Source organism: Capsicum annuum, chromosome 2 (genome assembly GCF_002878395.1).
Source record: "Capsicum annuum cultivar UCD-10X-F1 chromosome 2, UCD10Xv1.1, whole genome shotgun sequence".
NCBI lineage: Eukaryota > Viridiplantae > Streptophyta > Magnoliopsida > Solanales > Solanaceae > Capsicum > Capsicum annuum.
In genome coordinates this window covers 95742438-95763173 of record NC_061112.1, presented here as the reverse complement: position 1 = coordinate 95763173, position 20736 = coordinate 95742438, and positions in this window count along the sequence as shown.

Below are 20736 nucleotides of genomic sequence, written 5' to 3'. Positions count from 1 at the left end.
AAAGAAAAGCATAATCTTGAGTGTATTAAAGATACCCCTAAACTCTTTTCATTGCCATCCAATAAGTTTTATTGGGATTACTCGTGTATCGAATTAACTTACTAATAGCACATGCTATGACTAGCCGTGTGCAATTCATGATGTACATCAAACATCCCAATACTCTTGCATTGTCCAACTATGAGTCACTTTCACCTTCATTCTTTTGAAGTGCAAAGCTCACGTCCAATGGAGTCTTGGCAATACAAAATTCTAAATACTTGAACTTGTCAAGTACCTTTTCTATGTAATGAGACTGTGATAATGCCAAACCCTTGCAGAGTTCTATGGATTCTTATTCCTAAGATAACATCCACAACTCCAAGGTCTTTCATATTAAACTTGCTCTCAAACATTTGTTTTGTAGCATTTATGTCAGAAATGTCTCTACTAATGATCCAAATATCAGCAACATACAAACAAACAATGACCTTGTGATTTGGAGTGTCTTTAATGTAAACACATTTATCACTTTCATTTATCTTAAAAGCATTTTCCAACATAGTTTGGTCAAACTTTGCATGCCACTGTTTAGGTGCTTGTTTTAGTCCATCAAGTAACATAAAAAGTTTACACACCTTATTTTCTTTACCTAGAACCACAAAACCCTCAGGTTTTTCCAAGTAAATTTTTTCCTCCAGTTCTCTATTTAGAAATGTTGTCTTCATATCCATTTGATGGATTTCAAGGCCATATACCACCGCCAAAGTAATTAACATCCGAATTGACGTTATTCTCGTTATAAGTGAGTATGTATCAAAGTAATCAAAGCCTTCATTCTATTTAAATCCTTTTACTACAAGTCTCATCTTATATTTGTCAATAGTACCATCCGCTTTTATTTTTCTTATTAAGATCCATTTAGAACCTAAAGGTTTATTTCCTAGAGGAAGAATAACCAACTCCCATGTATGTTTCTTAAGATTAAATCAATCTGACTATTGACTGCCTCTTTCCAAAAGGATGAGTCTGAAGACTTCATCGCTTCTTTAAATATTTGAGGCTCATATTCAAAGAAAAATATTACAAAATCTGATCCAAACAAAGTTGACGTTCTTTGACGTGTACTATGTATTAGATTCTCATTATTATGTACATCCTCATTTGGTACATCTTGAGGTTGTTTAGACCTTCCACTAGACTATTCATGTCTAGTTTTATACGGATAAATGTGTTTAAAGAATTCAGCATTATCTGATTCAATTATTGTATGTTTAGTGATATCCGAATGTTTGGATTTATGAACTAAAAACGGATATGATTTACTACTTTTAGCATATCCTATGAACACGTAGTCCACCGTCTTAGGTCTTATTTTCACCCTTTTAGGCATAGAAACTTGGACTTTCGCTAGACACTCCCACACTTTAAAATATTTCAAGTTGGGTTTCCTTCTTTTTCATTTTTTATATGTAATTAATAGTTTCTTATTGTTGGGAAATCTATTGAGTATTTGGTTAGATGTAAGGATAACTTCCTCCCATAAGTTTTACGGTAAACCTGAACTTATTAGTAAGGCATTCATCATTTCCTTAAAGGTTCGGTTTTTCCTTTCTGCAATTCCATTAGATTAAGGTGGATACAGGGCCATAGTTTGATGGACAATTCCATTCTCTACACATATTTCCGCAAAGAGAGATTCATATTCTCCACCCCTATCACTTTTTATCGTTTTGATCTTTTTCTCAAACTGATTTTCAACTTTGGTTTTATATTGCCTAAATGTATTCATTGCTTCATTCTTACTGTTTAGCAAATAGACATAACAATATCTAGTGCAATCATCAATAAAAGTTATAAAATACTTTTTTCCACCATGAGATGGTGTTGACTTCATATTACAAATGTCAGTATGGATTAAGTCTAAGGGATTGAAATTTCTTTCAATGGACTTATACGGATGCTTACCATACTTTGATTCCACACACATTTGACATTTTGATTTATTGCACTCAAAGTTTGGAAACACTTCTAAGTTAATCAGTTTTTGCAAAGTTTTATAATTGACATATCCTAATATTTCATGCCACAAATCATTAGACTCAAGCAAGTAAGAAGAAATAGAACTTTTATTGATTTCAACATTCATTACATTCATCTTAAATAGGCCCTCAGTGAGGTATCCTTTTTCTACATACACTTCTCTTTTACTAAGTATAATTTTTCTAGAAACAAATGTGCATTTGAATCTATTTTTATCAAGAAGTGATACAGAAATTAAGTACTTTCTTAACTCTGGTACATACAGGACATTGTTAAGAGTCAACACTTTTCCTGATATCATTTTCAGGCAAACTTTTCCTGTTCCTTCAACTTTTGTAGTTACGGAGTTTGCCATATATATCTTGTTTTTTACCTTAAATCGGATTGAATGCAACAAACAACACTTTATTTGCAAAAATGAGGTGGGTGGCACAAGAATCCATCCATCATTCTCAAGGATTTTCCACCAAGTTACATTGAGACAACTTGGCACACAGATCGTCCATTACGTTCTTAGATTCAACCATATTTTCTTGGTCCTTCTATTTTCCTTTTATTGAGGCATGACAATCTGTTGACTTGTGGACAATATCGCCATAATTAAAGCATTTCTCCTTGAATTTATTCTCAGGTTGATTATTTTCTTGTCCAGCTTTCTTTTATTTTTTCGAGCTACTGTGGTTGTCTTCTACAATATTTACTCCACTCATTGCAGAATTTCCTTTCAACCTTCTTTCTGTGGCTTTGTTGTCTTCTTCAATACGAAGCCTTACTATAAGATCATCGACTATAATCTTCTTTCATTTATTTTTCAAGTAGTTTTTGAAGTCCTTCCACATAGGTGGCAACTTCTCTATTATTGCAGCGACTTGAAATACCTAATTCACAACCAAGCCTACAATAAAGTTCATGTGAACATTAAGAACATTTTTAATATTTTCAAATAAGGTATTCACTAAACTCATACCTTCCGCAAGGAGATCATGGATGATAACATACAGTTCTTGTACTTGAGATATGACATACTTGCTGTCAATCATTTTATACTCACGTAATTTTGTGATACGAGTATGATCGCGTAGATAGACTTATGAGGTCATATGTTGGATCCGAAACTTGGTGTGTGCAAATTAAGTGCAAAGAAGCACCTAAATGGACACATAAATAGTCCACTACATATACTAGAAGGGCCAAAATAGTCCACTACAAGCACTAGAGGGGTGCTCCTTCACTAAGGGGCCTTTTGGTCATTTTACCTATTATTTGTAATACACCATAAATAGAATAATGTACGGTTTCATTCATTAGTTTTTGATGAATATTGAAAGTTGTAACATTTGAAACACTCTTTTTTGTGAGAAAGGCCTCTTGGCCAAAACATTATAACTAGGGATTTCAACTTGAATATGGAATCACTCGTGTTGGATTCAAGCTTGGAAATGTTGGATGCTTGGGAGATCGAGGTCCCTCTTATACCAACGTAAGATATAGATGAATTTTCATATGTAGTATTAAGGGTCTAAAAGTGGAATAGGCTCTTAGGTTCTTATGATTAAATCTTCATGTAGTTTATTTATCTATCCTTTGTTATGTTGTAATCGTTGTTTCTTATTATTGTTAATGTAACACGTGAGGTGTATTATTATTACCATATTGTTGCTGATTGTTGTTTTTCATCTTGTCTTCATATTGTTGTTGTTAAATCTAGTTTTGGTGGCTATTTAGGTGTTGAAACACACCCCTATCTAGTGTATTATTATTCTTGTTTATGAATCCGAGTGTGGTCATCAAAAGGATCCTCGATTCTTTGAACTTGTAGACTAAGTTTTGGTGTTTGTTTCATGCTTCCTAGTTTTTATTATATCATTTGGTAGCAGAGCATTGCTTGATCCTGTTCCCACATGATCAATCTTGGGCTTGTTAGTTGAAAAATAAAAAAATTGATGAAAAATTGAAAATTCCAGAAAAGGTGCAATCTGCCCATGTTTTTGTTCTTGGATGAAATTGTGTTATTTTTTTGTCTTGACCGAGATTTTTACTTGTTTTGTTGTTTCTAGAGTTAGTTTTCTTCATCTCTAAAACTCTTAGTCTAAATCTAAATTTGAGCTTGAAATGTTGATCTTGTTATTGTGAACCTAACTTGGCCGATTGTGTTGGCATTATTATTGTGGCTTCACCTTTGGTTGTGTATTGGTGGCATTGTTGATTGTTGTGGACGTTGAAGTTGTTGTTCTTAATCTTGGAAGTGAATGTTGTTATAAATTGGTGGCCTAAGAATGTTTTGTTGAAGTGTTGTAGTCTTGGCCATGTGAGGCATTCTTGTTGTGGGGTTGACCATGTGAAATTTATTATTGTTCTTGGAGATTATTGTTGTAGTTCTTGGTGTTGTTGTTCTTGATGTTTATCACCACCTTCATATATTGTTGAAGATAAAGTGAATGCTAAATCCAAAAAGTTGAAGGAAAAGGGGTGTATTATTTGTTAGTCTTGAAAAACACTCCAACCAACAAAGACCTATCAATTAAGTCTCAACCACTTTCCAACTATAACGCCCCGAATCTGGTACCCGGAATGCTACACAATGCTCATGACCCCGAAGGACCACAATCTAACCCATGACTAATATCTGTACCTAAGCACTACATAATATACTGTATAAATATGGAACAAAAGGCTGAAAGGACATAAGGTTCAAATATGTAATAAAACATAACATCTGTAAGTACGATATATCAATACCAAAACAATCGAAGTAACTATTTAAACATCATAGTCTGAAAACGTCTAAACTATCTTCATAAGAAATTGATGGGCCACGCCCCTAACTAACTCCAACTACTGAAATAAACTAAGTACTGAAAGAATGAAATAATCAAATAATAACACCCTTAAATAATAAGGACTTACTGCTAAATCTACTGTTGAACGGATGATCTACTAAGGATGCTCTGAAGCTCATAATTCTGAACCTATGGTATAAAACACCATAGCGCAAAAGAAAAGTTTGCATCAGTACGAGAGAATGTACTGGTAACCAAGTGATGTAAGCTAAATAGAAGGGTTCATATGCATGAACTATACTAACTGAATGAGTAACATGAATGTGAGTATACATGCATCAATACGTAACTGTAAATGAGATTGTGACAATACTAATTACTAAGTCTGAATACTGATAACATAGATTTATGATAACTAATATAACTAATATTGAGTGATTGTGTCTGACAGTCTAGGTTCTGATGGAACTAGTTGGGTTTCGTACTGAGCTGAGTGACTGTATCTAACAGTCCTGAATTCTATAGAACTATCTGAGTTCTATTACTGAGATCGAGACTGAGACTGTAGGAAGTAGTCATTTAATTGATATGCCCCTAATAAGCTATTATAGCTAAGTTGGGGTCCAATCTGTAACCCCAATTGGAAGGGTGTTAATACCGCGGTACTGGTAAGGACAAGCTTTAAGTGATCCTTATCTAACAGGTACTCTAATGCGAATGGTGGGACCCTTATCTAACAGGTTGACCCACCTCATTGACCCTTATCTAGCAGGTTTGATGTCTCAACCTATGCTGGTTATGTAATTCTGGAGCACAAGAATTGCTTCTAAGAATCACACCCTCTACTAACAGGTGAGTTCCCATCGTTGGGCTCACTCGATGCTGAATCCTACTCCCATCTGAATAAATGCTGAACTGAATATACTGGATTGAGTTCACTGTATTCCATTGACTGATGGAATATTATTGAATTCTATTAACTAACTGAACTTACTTGAGAACTTAACTGAATATTAATTATCATGGCTTGACTGAGAGTATCGTGAAAACTGATACTGGCTCTAGGCACACAGCTAAATTGTTGGGTACAAGTACCCCCAGGACTCAATATTATGAAATTGATAAGACATGACACTTCTTAACACATGACCATAGTCAACAATTCATAGTACAATCATTGGGGATAATCATGAAGTATTTGCATGCCATAAGCTTACACATGAATAGGAATGCACATAAACAAGTCATAATTTCATAAGTCTAATCTCATATTACATCAATCTATTACAATACATAACAATAACATAGGAGTCATTTTGAACACAAGGGTAAGACATGGATTCATCAATTTAGTCACAATTGAGACATAAGGCGTAATTCCTATTCCCTTATGCATTTTATCAAACACCTTCCATGCATAACTTTAGGCTTAGGCGTGGTCATTAAAATAATACATCATGGCAATATTTTTCACTTTCAATTCAAGAATTCCAATCACATACTAACATATTTTCATGGTATTTACTAAAAATTTTAACTTGGAAACCAAACGACATCATAAACATGGATATAATTCAATTCATAACATGGAACTCGAAGTTTATATTTTTAAAAGGGTTTCTTGAGCTTCATGGGTGAAAGAAACCCATGAATCAACACTTTAGATATCTTGGATGGAAGTTTCTTAAATACAAATGGTGAAATCCCTTGAAATTGAAGCTTCTATGAAAATCCTAGACTTGTTCTTGAGAGTCTTTGAGAGAAACAGCAATATTTTGGCTTCAAAATAGCTGAATCTCGTGTTTTTGGGCTTATATAGGGGAGGGAAATAAACCCTTTTGCCCTTCAAAGTTTGGGGTTGTAGTGCAAAAATTTGGCCTAGGGCGATACCCAGGGAAGTCGCCCTGCTTAGCCTGGCGGCCTAGCTAGGGTGACTGTAAGACCCCATAAAAATTCTCTCATAGAATGAGCCTTAGGGCGTGTCAAGTAAGGCGTGATTCTAGCCCTAAAAGATTTAAAAGTGACTTCCTAAGTGAGTATTGTGTTAACCATATAGAATTTCCCTAATTTCGACTTTTTATCACATGGAAAATTTGATAAGCTTTTTGTCGATATAAGATTCGCCCAAATCCGATATCCGGGTAAGAAGTTATGGCTAATTTAAGTCCTAGTCGTAAAACAGCATCATTTTAGTCCTTGGTGCTTCGTGGAGAGGGTCTATTTGACAATTGTCAAATTCTAGTGGAACTCCACGATAATGGCGTATCACGGATGACCTAAATTTCTCAATAGTCAATTTCTAATGGCCTAGCACGATTGTGATGCGTCGCGCTGAAGTTCCAGGTCTCAGCCAGTGGGACAACGCGATGGCTCTACATCACAGTGACTCCTAGATTCCCATTTGTCAATTTCTAGTGAGCCACCGCGATAGTGGCGCATCACGGTGGCCCATAAAATTGGGTTCCCAGTTCAATTTTTTCCAGCTTTGTACAGAAGTTAAAAAAGGCACTTTGGACTTTTTCCAAGACTTTTAAACCGTGCAAACACCAAATAAAGGTTATTTATAAGCATTCTATGAAGTTTTTGTCAAGTTCTCTCTCAACAAAAACACTAAGTATCCAAAACCACTTCCAAGAATCTCAAGAATCCACCATAGATTTTCTTCATTGAGTCAAGATTCAAGGTTCCCAAGTCAAGGGCTTCAAGAACCCTCATTCAAGAGTATGAATAGAGTTCCAAAAGTGAGACTTCATCCAAAGCTTCTAATTCAAGGTATGTAGAGTTTTGAACAAGGGTAATCCTTTCACCCTTGTGCCCAAAGTCTTATTTAAACTATAATTCTCTGCAATTTATGGGATTTTACATGAAATTAAGTGGGGCTTTTCACCCATTATTATCAATTACAATATTTTGATGCTTCCAATGAATTGAGAGTCTAATGGCATGAGTTTTACATGTTTTCTTGAGAAATTGCAGCTGATTCTATACCCCATGATTTTAATCCATGAGAAGTTAATAATTGAAATGTTTAAAACATTGAAGTATATGAGTATGTCAAGATTTTGAGATAAATTGATGAAATTTCCAGATTTCTACATGAGTTATAAATCTATATGCTATCTATTATGCTTTGATGAGATTTAACTTGAGATTGAATTATGGGTTAGTAAGCGCTACTTGAGACTTGAGATTTTATGAACTATTGTATTATAAGCACCCATGATTTGAGTATTCTAAGATTATTGAGAAATGTTTTGACCTAATGGTCATTGATTTTTGAAATCCACTCTACTACATGAGATTACAAATTTGATTATTGGGTTCTTATTGAACATGAGATTATTCTAAAGTGGATTTTCATGAGATAAGCGAGATAAAATAAAGGGAGTATTATTTAGCACCGAGTTGGGTAAGTTACCATGGTTTCTTACCCCAGAACTATGTGCCACCGTAGGTTGGGCTTAAGGCTGAGATGATTGTTGGAAAAAAGGCTGAGATATTAGGCCTGAGGCTGAGATAAGTGATCATTGAGTTGAGGTTATACTCCTTGGCAAGAGTATAACGCCTCTCCCCAACGTGAGGTTTCTTCCTTAGGAAGACAAGACATTGGACTCCATATAGCTCCCATGGTTTATGTCGGTTAAGAGAACCTCCCTAAACTAAAGTATTTTCCATTAAGATAGAATATTTTTCCTTAAAGTAAGGCTTTGAGATAAGATATTTTCCTTTAAAACTAAAATACTTTTCCTTGATATGAGTATTTTTTCCTAAAGCTTGAAATGAGATATTTTTCTAATGTGAATGAAATGCCTTCAAGTATCTTCCAAAGTTATATGATTCCGAATTCCAAATATTTGAGTTCAAAAGAGTTACGAGTTCTTGATCATTGAAGAAGTTTTACTCTCCATGAGACATATGCATGAGTTGAAAGTATTGCTTAAAGTTTCCTTTAGCCTTGAGTAATGAGAATAAGAGAAGAGTACAAATTTCAAAGCTAAAAGTATAATGACTCACGTGATTGTGTTACATGTTCCATTTTACATGATTCATTAGCTTTGCATTTTATACTTATTCAAGCCGTGTGAGTCATTACTTATTACATGCATGATTTGATTAAAGAGAATTGATGTTGTTTTATATAAATGCATGCACCCCTACATACTCAGTACATTCTCAAGTATTGATCCACATATACGTCTATGTGCTACCTTTTCTTATAATGTAGGTTCAGGTGCTTAGTCCCAACCTCGTTAGTGATTTTTGAGTACCTCTATCTACATTCCTATAGTGGTGAGTCCTCATGGTTCGAAGACCTATATTTAGACATTTCCATATTTTGAGAGACTATGTTGTTATTTCCAGTTCATTTTGAGTCAGTTGGGGACCTGTCCCAATGGCTCTCTAGTTCATGGATTAGCAGAGGCTTTGTCAGATTAGTTATTAGATTATGGTTGTGTTGAGGTTTCCAGTATTGTGGTTATTTGGGCTGAGCATTTTCTCTGTAGTTCCTTTAATTTGATATAACTATACTAGTGTTTGAATTATTTCATCCTGAAATAAGTGTTATTAATGGAAACAAGCTCAAAGGGTTAGCTTAGGGATACTTGTAGCCTTAAGCACCATGTGACGTCCCGGGAGGCAATTTCGGATCGTTACAAACTTGGTATCAAAGCCTAAGGTTTTAAGGAGTCCTAGGGAGTCGGACAAACCGCGTTGAGTAGAGTCTTGACCATTGTGTGTAGCGCACCACATCTATGAGCAAGAGGCTATAAGATGTTTTAGGAAAAGTTGTTTCTTTCTTTTGAAATGTATCGTGCCTACAATTTTCCCTCTCATCTAATTTTTTGTGCTCTTCTATTTCAAAAAATGCCTCTCCAAAGAGCTAATGCCCGCAGGAATGATGATGAGCAACCCCCACCTATTGATCCTTTGAATGAGATTGTGTTTTATGCTGAGTTTCAGGTGGACTTTCAGGTGTTAGCCCAAGCAGTCACCGCCAATGTTTAGGCCAATAACCAGGCCGTAGTTGCTAATCAGTAAGAAGGAGATATAGTTGTGGCTAGAATTCATGATTTCATGTGGATGAATCCGCTAGAGTTTTATAGGTCCAAGGAAGGTGAGGACCCACAGTTGTACCTTGAGGAGGTGAAAAAGATCACGCAGGTGATGCATGTTTCTATGAAAGAAAGTGTTAAGTTGGCATTTTACAGGTTAAAGTACATAGCTTATTACTGGGTTGTATCATGGAGGAAGGGTAGAGATGAGGATGTTGCTCCTATGACTTGGAAGGTGTTCCAAGATGCATTCTTGGACAAGTTCTTTTCTCTTGAGATAAGGGAACCAGAGATTGAGGATTTTATAAACTTAAGGTAGGGCTCCATGACTGTTAAGGAGTACTGCTTGATGTTCAACCAGTTGGACAAGTATGCTCCTGATTTGATTTCTAACACCCGGGCTAGTATGAGCAAGTTTGTGACCAGTGTTTTTGGTTTGGTACTGAAGGAGTGTAGGACTATGATACTGCATAGGGATATGTATTTGGCTAGGTTAATGATGCATGCCCAGCATATATAAGATTAGGGAAAGAGATAGAGTGAGGGGTAACAAGAAGGCTAGATTTGAGCAGCATGAGTATAGCCATCCTAGGTTCTATTGAGGGAACTTCATTTAGTTTTAGAGGCGTCTGTCTATGCCAGAGCCTTCATAGCTAGTGCTCCCTTGCCTAGAAGCAGGTGGGAACAAGGGGGCAGATCCTTTATGTCTAGGTTGCAAAACAGTATTGGTAACAGGCCCCATTATCCTCCTTATGTTAAGCATGGTAGGGATCATACTGGTGAGTGTTTCGTAGATTTGAGGGGCTATTTTGGTTGTGGTAAGTAGGTCCACAGACTTAGAGATTGTCCTCATGCTAGACAGGGGAATAGTGATGCCCGATCTCAGGCACAGGCTACTAGTGCACCAGCTCCTGTACCTCATCCCACCCCTGCTCATGGCATTTCATCTAGCACTACTGGTGGTCAGTGTCAGAATAGATTCTATGCCTTACCATCCTGTCATGAGCAAGAGGACTCTCCCGATGTTGTTACTAGTATGCTCTGTGTCTTTTGTCTTGATGTTTATGTGTTGTTGGATCCCAAATCAAGTCTTTCTTATGTGACCCCACTTGTAGCTGTGAATTTCAAAATGAGTCCCAAAAAGATTCCTGAGCCTTTCCTAGTCTCCACACCCGTAGGGGCATTAGTTGTTGCTAAACAAGTGTATAGAGATTGTCCAGTTACTGTTCTTCATAGAGTTATACTTGCTGATTTGATAGAGTTAGACATAGTGGATTTTGACCTTATTCTGGGTATGGATTGGCTTTATTCTTGTTATGCATCTATAGACTATCGTACTCGTGTGGTCAAGTATCAATTTCTTGATGAACTAGCTTTTGAGTGGTCCGGGAGTTCAGTATCTCCTAAGTGTTATTTTATCTCCTGTCTCAAAGCCAGAAAGCTAATATCCAAAGGTTGCATCTATCACCTAGTTAGAGTCAAAGACACTAAGTGCGAGGCTCCAACTATTCAGTCACTCGATATTGTTATTGAGTTTCCAGATGTTTTTTTGGAAGATCTGAAAAGGGTACCTCCTGATAGAAAGAGAGAATTTGGGATTGACCTTCTTCCCGATACTTAGCTTATTTCTATTCTGCCATACCGTATGGCACCTGCGGAGCTTAAGGAGTTGAAAGAGCAAATCAAAGATTTTTTAGACAAAGGTTTCATAAGACCCAGTATTTCTCCTTGGGGCGCACCTGTCTTATTCATGCGACAGAAAGACAGTTCTTTGTATATGTGCATTGACTATCGTCAGTGTAACATGGTCATAATCAAAAATAAGTATCCTCTTCTGAGAATTGATGACCTATTTGATTAGTTGCAAGGTGTAAGTTATTTCTCTAAGATAGATCTTAGATCTAGCTATCATCAACATAAAATGAGGGAATGTGATATCCTAAAGACAGCTTTCCGAACCTGCTATGGTCACTTTGAGTTTCTAGTCATGTCCTTCAGGCTAACTAATGCCCCAGCAGCATTTATGGACCTCATGAACTGAGTATTTAAGCAATATCTCGATATGTTTGTCATTGTCTTCATACATGACATCCTTGTGTACTCCCTCATAAGCATGATCATGCAAATCACCTTAGAAGTGTCTTGCAAACTCTTAGAGGTCACCAGTTGTTCGCCAAATTCAGTAAGTGTGAATTTTTGCTAAGGCTTGTAGCCTTTCTGGGTCATATCATTTCAGTCGAAGGTATAAGAGTTGATCCCCAAAAGACGAAAGAAGTAAGAAATTAGCCTAGACCTATCTCTCCATCTTATATTAGAAGTTTCTTAGGTCTAGCAGGATACTACCATCGTTTTGTTTAGGGTTTCTCATTTATTGCGTCTCCCATGACTCGATTGACCCAAAAGAAAGTTAAGTTCCAGTGGTTAGATTCCTATGAGAAGAGTTTTTAGGAGTTGAAGACTTCACTTACTTTAGCCTCTATGTTGACTTTGCCTAATGGTACAGATGGTTTTGTGGTGTATTGTGATGCCTCTAGAGTTGGTTTAGGTTCTGTGTTGATGCAAAAAGGTAAGGTCATATCTTATGCCTCTAGGCAGTTGAAGTCGTATGAGAAGAATTACCCAACCCATAATCTTGAGTTAGCTGATGTGGTCTTTTCTTTGAACATTGGGAGACATTATCTTTATGGTGTTCATGTTGATGTGTTTACTAATCATAAGAGCCTTTAGTATGTGTTTAATCAAAGGGAGTTGAAGGTTAGGCAGAAGAGGTAATTAGAGTTGTTAAAAGACTATGATATGAGTGTGTTGTATCACTCGGGCAAGGCCAACATAGCAGCAGATGCCCTTAGCATATTATCTATAGGTAGTGTTGCCTATGTAGAGGAAGGTAAGAAAGACTTAGTTCTTGATGTGCATTATTTAGCTAGATTGGGTGTTAGATTGCTTGATTCAGCTAGGGAAGTATATTGGTGCAGAGTAGTTCCGAATCCTCTTTAGTTTCAAAAGTGAAGGAGAAGCAAGATAGAGATCCTAGTTTAGTCAAACTAAAGGAGGCAGTTAAGGACCAAAAGGTATAGGTTTTCTCCCAAGGGAGAGATAGGGTGTTGAGATTGAAAGGTAGATTGTGTGTTCCATGTGTTGATGATCTGAGGCAGAAGATTATGGCTGAAGCGCATGGTGTACGGTATTCCATTCATGCCAGCACTACCATGATAATTCATAATCGAGCTCTAGGGCTCCTAAATTGTAACCATAAAATGATTCTAGGCTCAAACAAAGACTCATAACCATGGCATAACTAGAGGTAATCTAGGGGTCCTAAGCCCATAACCAACCTATTTATTCATTAAATTCAGGTTCAAGCAATTAAAGATTAGCTACTTCCCTCCCCAAAAGTACAAAAGCTAAAAAGGCATAATATAAAGTCAAAGTCAATCCACACCCAAGGTAAAATCATAAGGAAGCAGTCATAAGTCCATCTAAGTCTAAAGGAAAGTCATTCAAATCATATCTAATAAGGGAAATGGGATCCACTACCCGCTCCTAGTAACCCAATCAAAGGAAGCACTTACCCAAACCTAGGGTGAGGTTCTCAAACCTATCCTAGGGTACTAAAGGAGCTACATCTAGTCTTAAAGGTAGATCATATACTAATAATAGAAAATAGGCTTAAAATCTAGCATAAATGGGCCTTAACCAGCTAAAATAAGTGTAAGAATTTAGATAACGAATGCATTCCATTATTATTATCCAAATAGCATGAAGAAGGATGTAGCTGGGTTTGTAGCAAAGTATGCAACGTACCAACAGGTTAAGGTAGAGCACCAGATACCTGGTGGTGTGATGCAAGAGTTTTGTATACCCACTTGGAAGTAGGAGGTGGTGAATAAGGACTTCGTGATCGGGTTACCTCATTGGCGTCATCATCATGATTCTATTTGGGTTGTTATGGGTAGGCTGACTAAGTCCGCGCATTTCTTGCCCGTGCTCATATCTTATACAGTTGAGGATTATGCTAGATTGTATATCTGGGAGTTAGTCAGGTTGCATGAAGTTCCCTTGTCCATCCTTTTGGATAGGGGCACTTAATTTACTTCTCAGTTTTAGAGGGCGTTTCTGCAGGGTCTTGGAACCCAAGTTCTTTTGAGTTTCGCTTTTCATCCAAAGACAGATGGTCAGGCTGAGAAGGCCCTTCAGACCCTAGAAGATATGTTGAGGACATGTGCTTTTGATTTCAAAGGTTGTTGAGATGAGCAATTGCCATTGATAGAGTTGTCCTATAACAATAGTTACGATGCTAGCATCGGGATGGCACCATTTGAGGCCTTGTATGGTAGAAGATGTAGATTACCAATAGGTTGGTTTGAAGTGGGTGAAGCTATCGTGATTGGGCCTAATGCAATATTTAAAGCTATGGAGAAAGTTAAGTTGATTAGAGAGAGGTTAAAGACAACTCGGAGTCGTCAAAAGTCATATACCGATGTGAGGAGAAGAGATCTCGAGTTTGAAGTGGGAGATTTGGTGTACTTGAAGATTTCACCCATGAAAGGGGTGAAAAGGTTCGGTAAAAAGGGAAAGCTTAGTCCCCGTTATGTCGGCCCGTATAGAGTCTTGATATGTGTTGGTAAGGTGGTTAATGAGGTTGAGTTTCCCGCAGAGTTGTTGGCTATTCATTCTATTTTCATGTCTCCATGCTTAAAAAGCATATTGGTATTCCGTTGTAGTAGATCCTACAGAGAATGCCGATATTCAAAATAGTCTTTCCTTCGATGAGATTCCTATTGAGATCCTAGGTTTTCAGATTAGTATTCTAATGAACAAAGAAGCTCCCTTGGTCAAAATTTTATGGCGGAACCACTCTGTTGAGGGTGCTACTTGGAAGGTAGAAGCAGACATGCGAGCAAAGTACCCGCACCTCTTTTATGCAAGTTCAGGTTAATCCGAAGGTATTATTCTTCCTTAATTCATCCCCTCTAATCTAAATTTCAGCTATATGCATCTATCCTTGTATGAGTTCTTGCAATTTCTGAGGCATTCAAGAGTTTAGAAAGATTTTGAGCCCGTTTTAGCAACTTGCTTCATCTATGTGTACTCAAATTTTACTGTGTTCTTAGTCTAACTAGCGACATTCGAGGACGAAGGTTTCCAAGGGGGAGATATTGTAAGACCCCGCAAAAATTCTCTCGTAGAATGAGCTTTAGGGCGTTTCAAGTGAGGCGTGATTCCAGCCCTAAAAGATTGAGAAGTGACTTCCTAAGTGAGTATCATGTGAACCATATAGAAATTCCCTAATTTTGACTTTTTATCGATAAGCTTTTCGTCGATATAAGATTCACCCAAATCCGATACCCGGATAAGAAGTTATAGCTAATTTAAGTCCTAGTTGTATAACAGCGTTATTTTAGTCCTCGGCGCCTCGCGGAAAGGGTCTATTTGACAATTGTCAAATTCCAGTGGAACTCCGCGATAGTGGCGCATCGCTGAGGACCCCAATTTCTCAATATTCAATTTCCAGTGGCCTAGCACGATTGTGATGCGTCGTGCTGAAGTTCCAGGTCCCAACCAGTGACTCCCAGATTCCCATTAGTTAATTTCCAGTGAGCCACCGCGATAGTGGCACATCGCGGTGGCCCATAAAATTGGGTTCCCAGTTTAATTTTTTCCAGATTCGTACCGAAGTTTAAAAGGGCACTTTGGACTTTTTCAAAGCCTCTTAAACCATGGAAACACCAAATCAAGGTCATTTACAAGCATTCTATGAAGTTTTTCTCGAGTTCTCTCTAAAAAAAAATCCTAAGTACCCAAAACTTCTTTCAAGAATCTCAAGAATCCACTATAGATATTCTTAATTGAGTCAAGATTCAAGGTTCCCAAATCAAGAGCCTCAAGAACCCTCATTCAAGAGTATGAATAGAGTCCCAAAAGTGAGAGTTTATCCAAAGCTTCTAATTCAAGGTATGTAGGGTTTTGAACAAGGGTATTCCTTTCACCCTTGTGCCCAAAGGCATATTTAAACTACAATTCTCTGCAATTTATGAGATTTTACATGAAATTGAATTGGGGTTTTTCACCCATTATTATCAATTACAATATTTTTATGCTTCCCATGAATTGAGAGTCTAATGGCATAATTTTCACATGTTTTCTTGAGAAATTACAGCTGGGTCTATACCCCATGATTTTAATCCTTGAGAAATTAATAGTTGAAATGTTTGAAACATTGAAGTATACGATTATGCCGAGATTTTAAGATAAATTAGTGAAATTTCCATATTTCTACATGAGTTATGAATCTATACTCTATCTGTTATGCTTTTGATGAGATTTAACTTGAGATTGAATTATGGGTTACTAAGCCCTACTTGAGACTTGAGATTTTATGAACTATTGTTCTATAAGCACCCATGATTTGAGTATTCTGAGATTATTGAGAAATGTTTTGACCTAATTGTCATTGAGTTTTGAAATCCACTCAACTACATGACATTACAGATTTGATTATTGGGTTCTTATTGAACCATGAGATAATTCTAAAGTGTATTTTCATGAGATGAGCGAGATAAAATAAAGGGAGTAGTATTTAGCACCGAGTGGGTAAGTTACCACGGTTTCTTACCCCAGAACTACGTGCCACCTAGGTTGGGCCTAAAGCTGAGTTATTGGGCCTGAGGGCGAGATAAGTGATCACTGAGTTGAGGTTATACTCCTTGGCAAGAGTTTAATGCCTCTCCCAAATGTGAGGTTTCTTCCTTAAGAGGATAAAACGTTGGACTCCATGTAGCTTACATGGTTTAGGTCGATTAAGAGAACCTCCCTAAACTAAAGTATTTTCCATTAAGATAGAATATTTTCCCTTAAAACTAAGGCTTTGAGATAAGATATTTTCCTTTAAAGCTAAAATACTTTCCCTTGCAATGAGTATTTTTCCCTAAAGCTTAAAGTGAGATATTTTCCTAACATGAATGAAATGCCTTCAAGTATTTTCCAAAGTTATATGATTCCAAATTCCAAGTATTTAAGTTCAAAAGAGTTATGACTTCTTGAGCATTGAAGAAGTTTTACATGCATGAGTTGAAAGTATTGCTTAAAATTCCCTTTAGCCTTGAGTAATGAGAATAAGAGAAGAGTACAAATTTCAAAGCTAAAAGTATAATGACTCACGTGATTGTGTTACATATTCCATTTTACATGATTCATGAGCTTTGGATTTTATACTTATTCAAGCCATGTGAGTCATTACTTATTACATGCGTGATTTGATTAAAGAGTATTGACGTTGTTTTCTATAATTGTATGCACCCCCACATACTCAGTACATTCTCAAGTTCTGATCCACATATACGTCTATGTGCTACCTTGTCTTATAATGTAGGTTTAGGTGCTCATTCGCAACCTCGTCAGTGATTTTTGAGTACGTCTATCTATATTCCTATAGTGGTGAGTCCTCATGGTTCGAGGACCTATATTCAAAAATTTCCATATTTTGAGATACTATGTTATTATTTCCAGTTCATTTCGAGTCAGTTGGGGACCTGTCCCAACGGATCTCTAGTTCAAAGATTAGTAGAGACTTTGTCAGATTAGTTATCAGATTGTGGTTGTGTTGAGGTTTCCAGTATTGTGGTCATTTGGACCAAGCATTTTCTCTGTAGTTCCTTTCATTTGATATGACTATGCTAGTGTTTGAATTATTTCATCCTAAAATGAGTGTTATTAATGGAAACAGGATCAAAGGGTTATCTTAGGGATACTTGTAGCCTTAAGCACTGTGTGACGTCCCGGAAGGCGATTTTGGATCATTACAAACTTGGTATCAAAGTCTAAGGTTTTAAGGAGTCCTAAGGAGTCTAACAAGCCGGGCTGAGTAGATTCTTGACCATCGGTGTGTAGCGCACCACATCTATGAGCAAGAGGCTATAAGACGTTTTAAGAAAAGTTTTTTCTTTCTTTTGGATTCTATCATGCCTACAGTTTTCCCTCTCATCTAATATTTTGTGCTCTTCCATTTTAGAAAATGCCTTTTCAAAGAGTGAATGCCTGCAGGAACGATGATGAGCAACCCTCACCTGTTGATCCTTTAATGAGACTGTGTCTCATCCCGAGTTTTGGGTGGCCTTTCAGATGTTAGCCCAAGTAGTCACCACAAATATTCAGGCCATAACTAGGCCACAGTTGCTAATCAGCAGGAAAGAGATGTAGCTTCGGCTAGATTTTGTGATTTCATGCGGATGAATCCTCTAGAGTTTTATGGGTCCAAGGCAGGTGAGGAACTACAGTTGTACCTTGAGAAGGTAAGAAAAATCACACAGGTGATGCATATTTCTGAGGAAGAAAGTGTTGAGTTATTGTTTTATAGGTTGAAAGACATAGCTTATTACTGGGTTGTATCGTGGAGGAAGGGTAGTGGTAAGGATGTTGCTCCTATGACTTGGCAGGTGTTCGAAGATGCATTCTTGGACAAGTTCTTTCCGCTTGAGATAAGGAAATCAAAGATTGAGGAGCTTATGAACTTGAGGCAGGGCTCCATGACTGTTAAGGAGTATTACTTGAAGTTCAACCAGTTAGACAAGTATGCTCCTAATTTGATTTCTGACACCCGGGCTAGTATGAGCAAGTTTGTGATCAGTGTTTTTGGGTTGGTACTGAAGGAGTTTAGGAATGCAATACTATATAGGGATATCGATCTGGCTAGGTTGATGATGCATACCCAGCAATATAAGATAGAGAAAGAGATAGAGTGTGGGGTAGCAAGAGGGTTAGATCTGAGCAGCATGAGTACAGCCAACCTAGGTTCCATGGAGGGAACTGCCCTTCGTTTCAGAGGCATCTATCTATGCCAATGCCTTTATCAGCTAGTGCTCCAGCGCCTAGAAGTAGGTGAGAATAAGGGGCAGATCCTTTATGTCTAGGTCCCAAAATAGTGTTGGCAATAGGCCCCATTATCCTCCTTGCTCTAAGCGTGGTAGGGATCATCCCGGTGAGTGTTTCATAGATTTGAGGGGCTATTTTGGTTGTGGTAAGTAGGTCCACAGACTTAGAGATTGTCCTCATGCTAGATAGGGGAACAGAGATACCCGACCTCAGGCACAGGCTACTAGTGCACCAGCTCTTGTACCTCATCCCACCCCTACTTAGGGCGTTTTATCTAGCACTGTTGGTAGTCAGTGCTGAAATTATTTCTATGCCTTACCATCCCATCAAGAGCAAGAGGACTCTCCTGATGTTGTTACTAGTATGCTCCATGTCTTTTGTCTTGATGTTTATGTGTTATTGGACCCCGGGTTAAGTCTCTCTTATGTGACCCCATTTGTAGCTGTGAATTGCAAAATGAGTCCCAAAAAGATTCCTGAGCCTTTCCTAGTCTCCACACACATAGGGGCATCACTTGTTGCTAAAATAGTGTATAGAGATTGTCCTATTACTGTTCTTTATAGAGTCATACTTGCTGATTTGATAGATTTAGACATGGTGGTTTTTAACCTTATTCTAGGTATGGATTAGCTTCATTCTTGTTATGCATCTATAGACTATCGTACCCGTGTGGTCAAGTATCAGTTTCTTAATGATCCAGCTTTTGAGTGGTCCAGGAGTTCGGTATCTCCCAAGAGTCATTTTATCTCCTATCTCAAATCTAGAAAGCTAATATCCAAGGGTTGCATCTATCACCTAGTAAGAGTTAAAGACAATAAGTTTGTGGCTCTAACTATTCAGTCAGTCAATATTGTTAATGAGTTTTCAGATGTTTTTCAGAAGATCTCCCAGGGGTACCTCCCGATAGAGAGATAGAATTTGGGATTTACCTTCTTCCCAATACTTGGCCTATTTTTATTCTGCCATACCGTATGGAACCTGTGGAGCTTAAGGAATTGAAAGAGCAACTCAAAGATCTTTTAGACAAAGGTTTCATAAGGCCCAATATTTCTCCTTGGGGAGCACCTGTCTTATTCGTACGAAAGAAAGACGGTTCTTTACATATGTGCATTGACTATCATTCGTGTAACAAGGTCACAATCAAAAATAAGTATCCTTTTTTGAGAATTGATAATCTGTTTGATCAGTTGCAAGTTGCAAGTTATTTCTACAAGATAGACCTTACATTCGGCTATCATCAACTTAAAGTGAGGGAATGTGATATTCCAATGACAGCTTTCCGAACACTCTATGGTTATTTTGAGTTTCAAGTTATGTCCTTCAAGCTAACCAATTCCCCAGCAGCCTTTCTGAACCTCATGAACCGAATATTCAAGTAATATCTCGATATGTTTGTCATTGTCTTCATACATGATATCATTGTGTACTCTCGCGGTGAACATGATCATGCAGATCACCTTAGAAATGTCTTGCAAACTCTTAGAGGTCACCATTTATTCGCCAAATTCAGTAAGTGTGAATTTTGGCTAAGGTTTATAGCCTTTCTGGGTCATATCATTTTAGTCGAAGGTATTAGAGCTGATCTCCTAAAAACAGAAACTGTTAGAAATTAGCCTAGACCTATCTCTCCATCTGATATTAGAAGTTTCTTGGGTCTAGCAGGATACTACCGTCGTTTTGTTGAGGGTTTTTCTTCTATTACATCTCCCATGACTCGGTTGACCCAAAAGAAAGTTAAGTTCCAGTGGTCAGATTCCTGTGAGAAGAGTTTTCAGGAGTTGAAGACTTCACTTACTTCAGCCTCTGTGTTGACTTTGCCTATAGGTACAGATGGTTTTGTGGTGTATTGTGATGCCTATAGAGTGTGTTTGGGTTGTGTGTTGATGCAAAAAGGTAATGTCATATCTTATGCCTCTAGGCTTTTTAAGCCGCATGAGAAGAATTACCCAACCCATGATCTTGAGTTAGCTGAAGTGGTCTTTGCTTTGAAAATCTGGAGACATTATCTT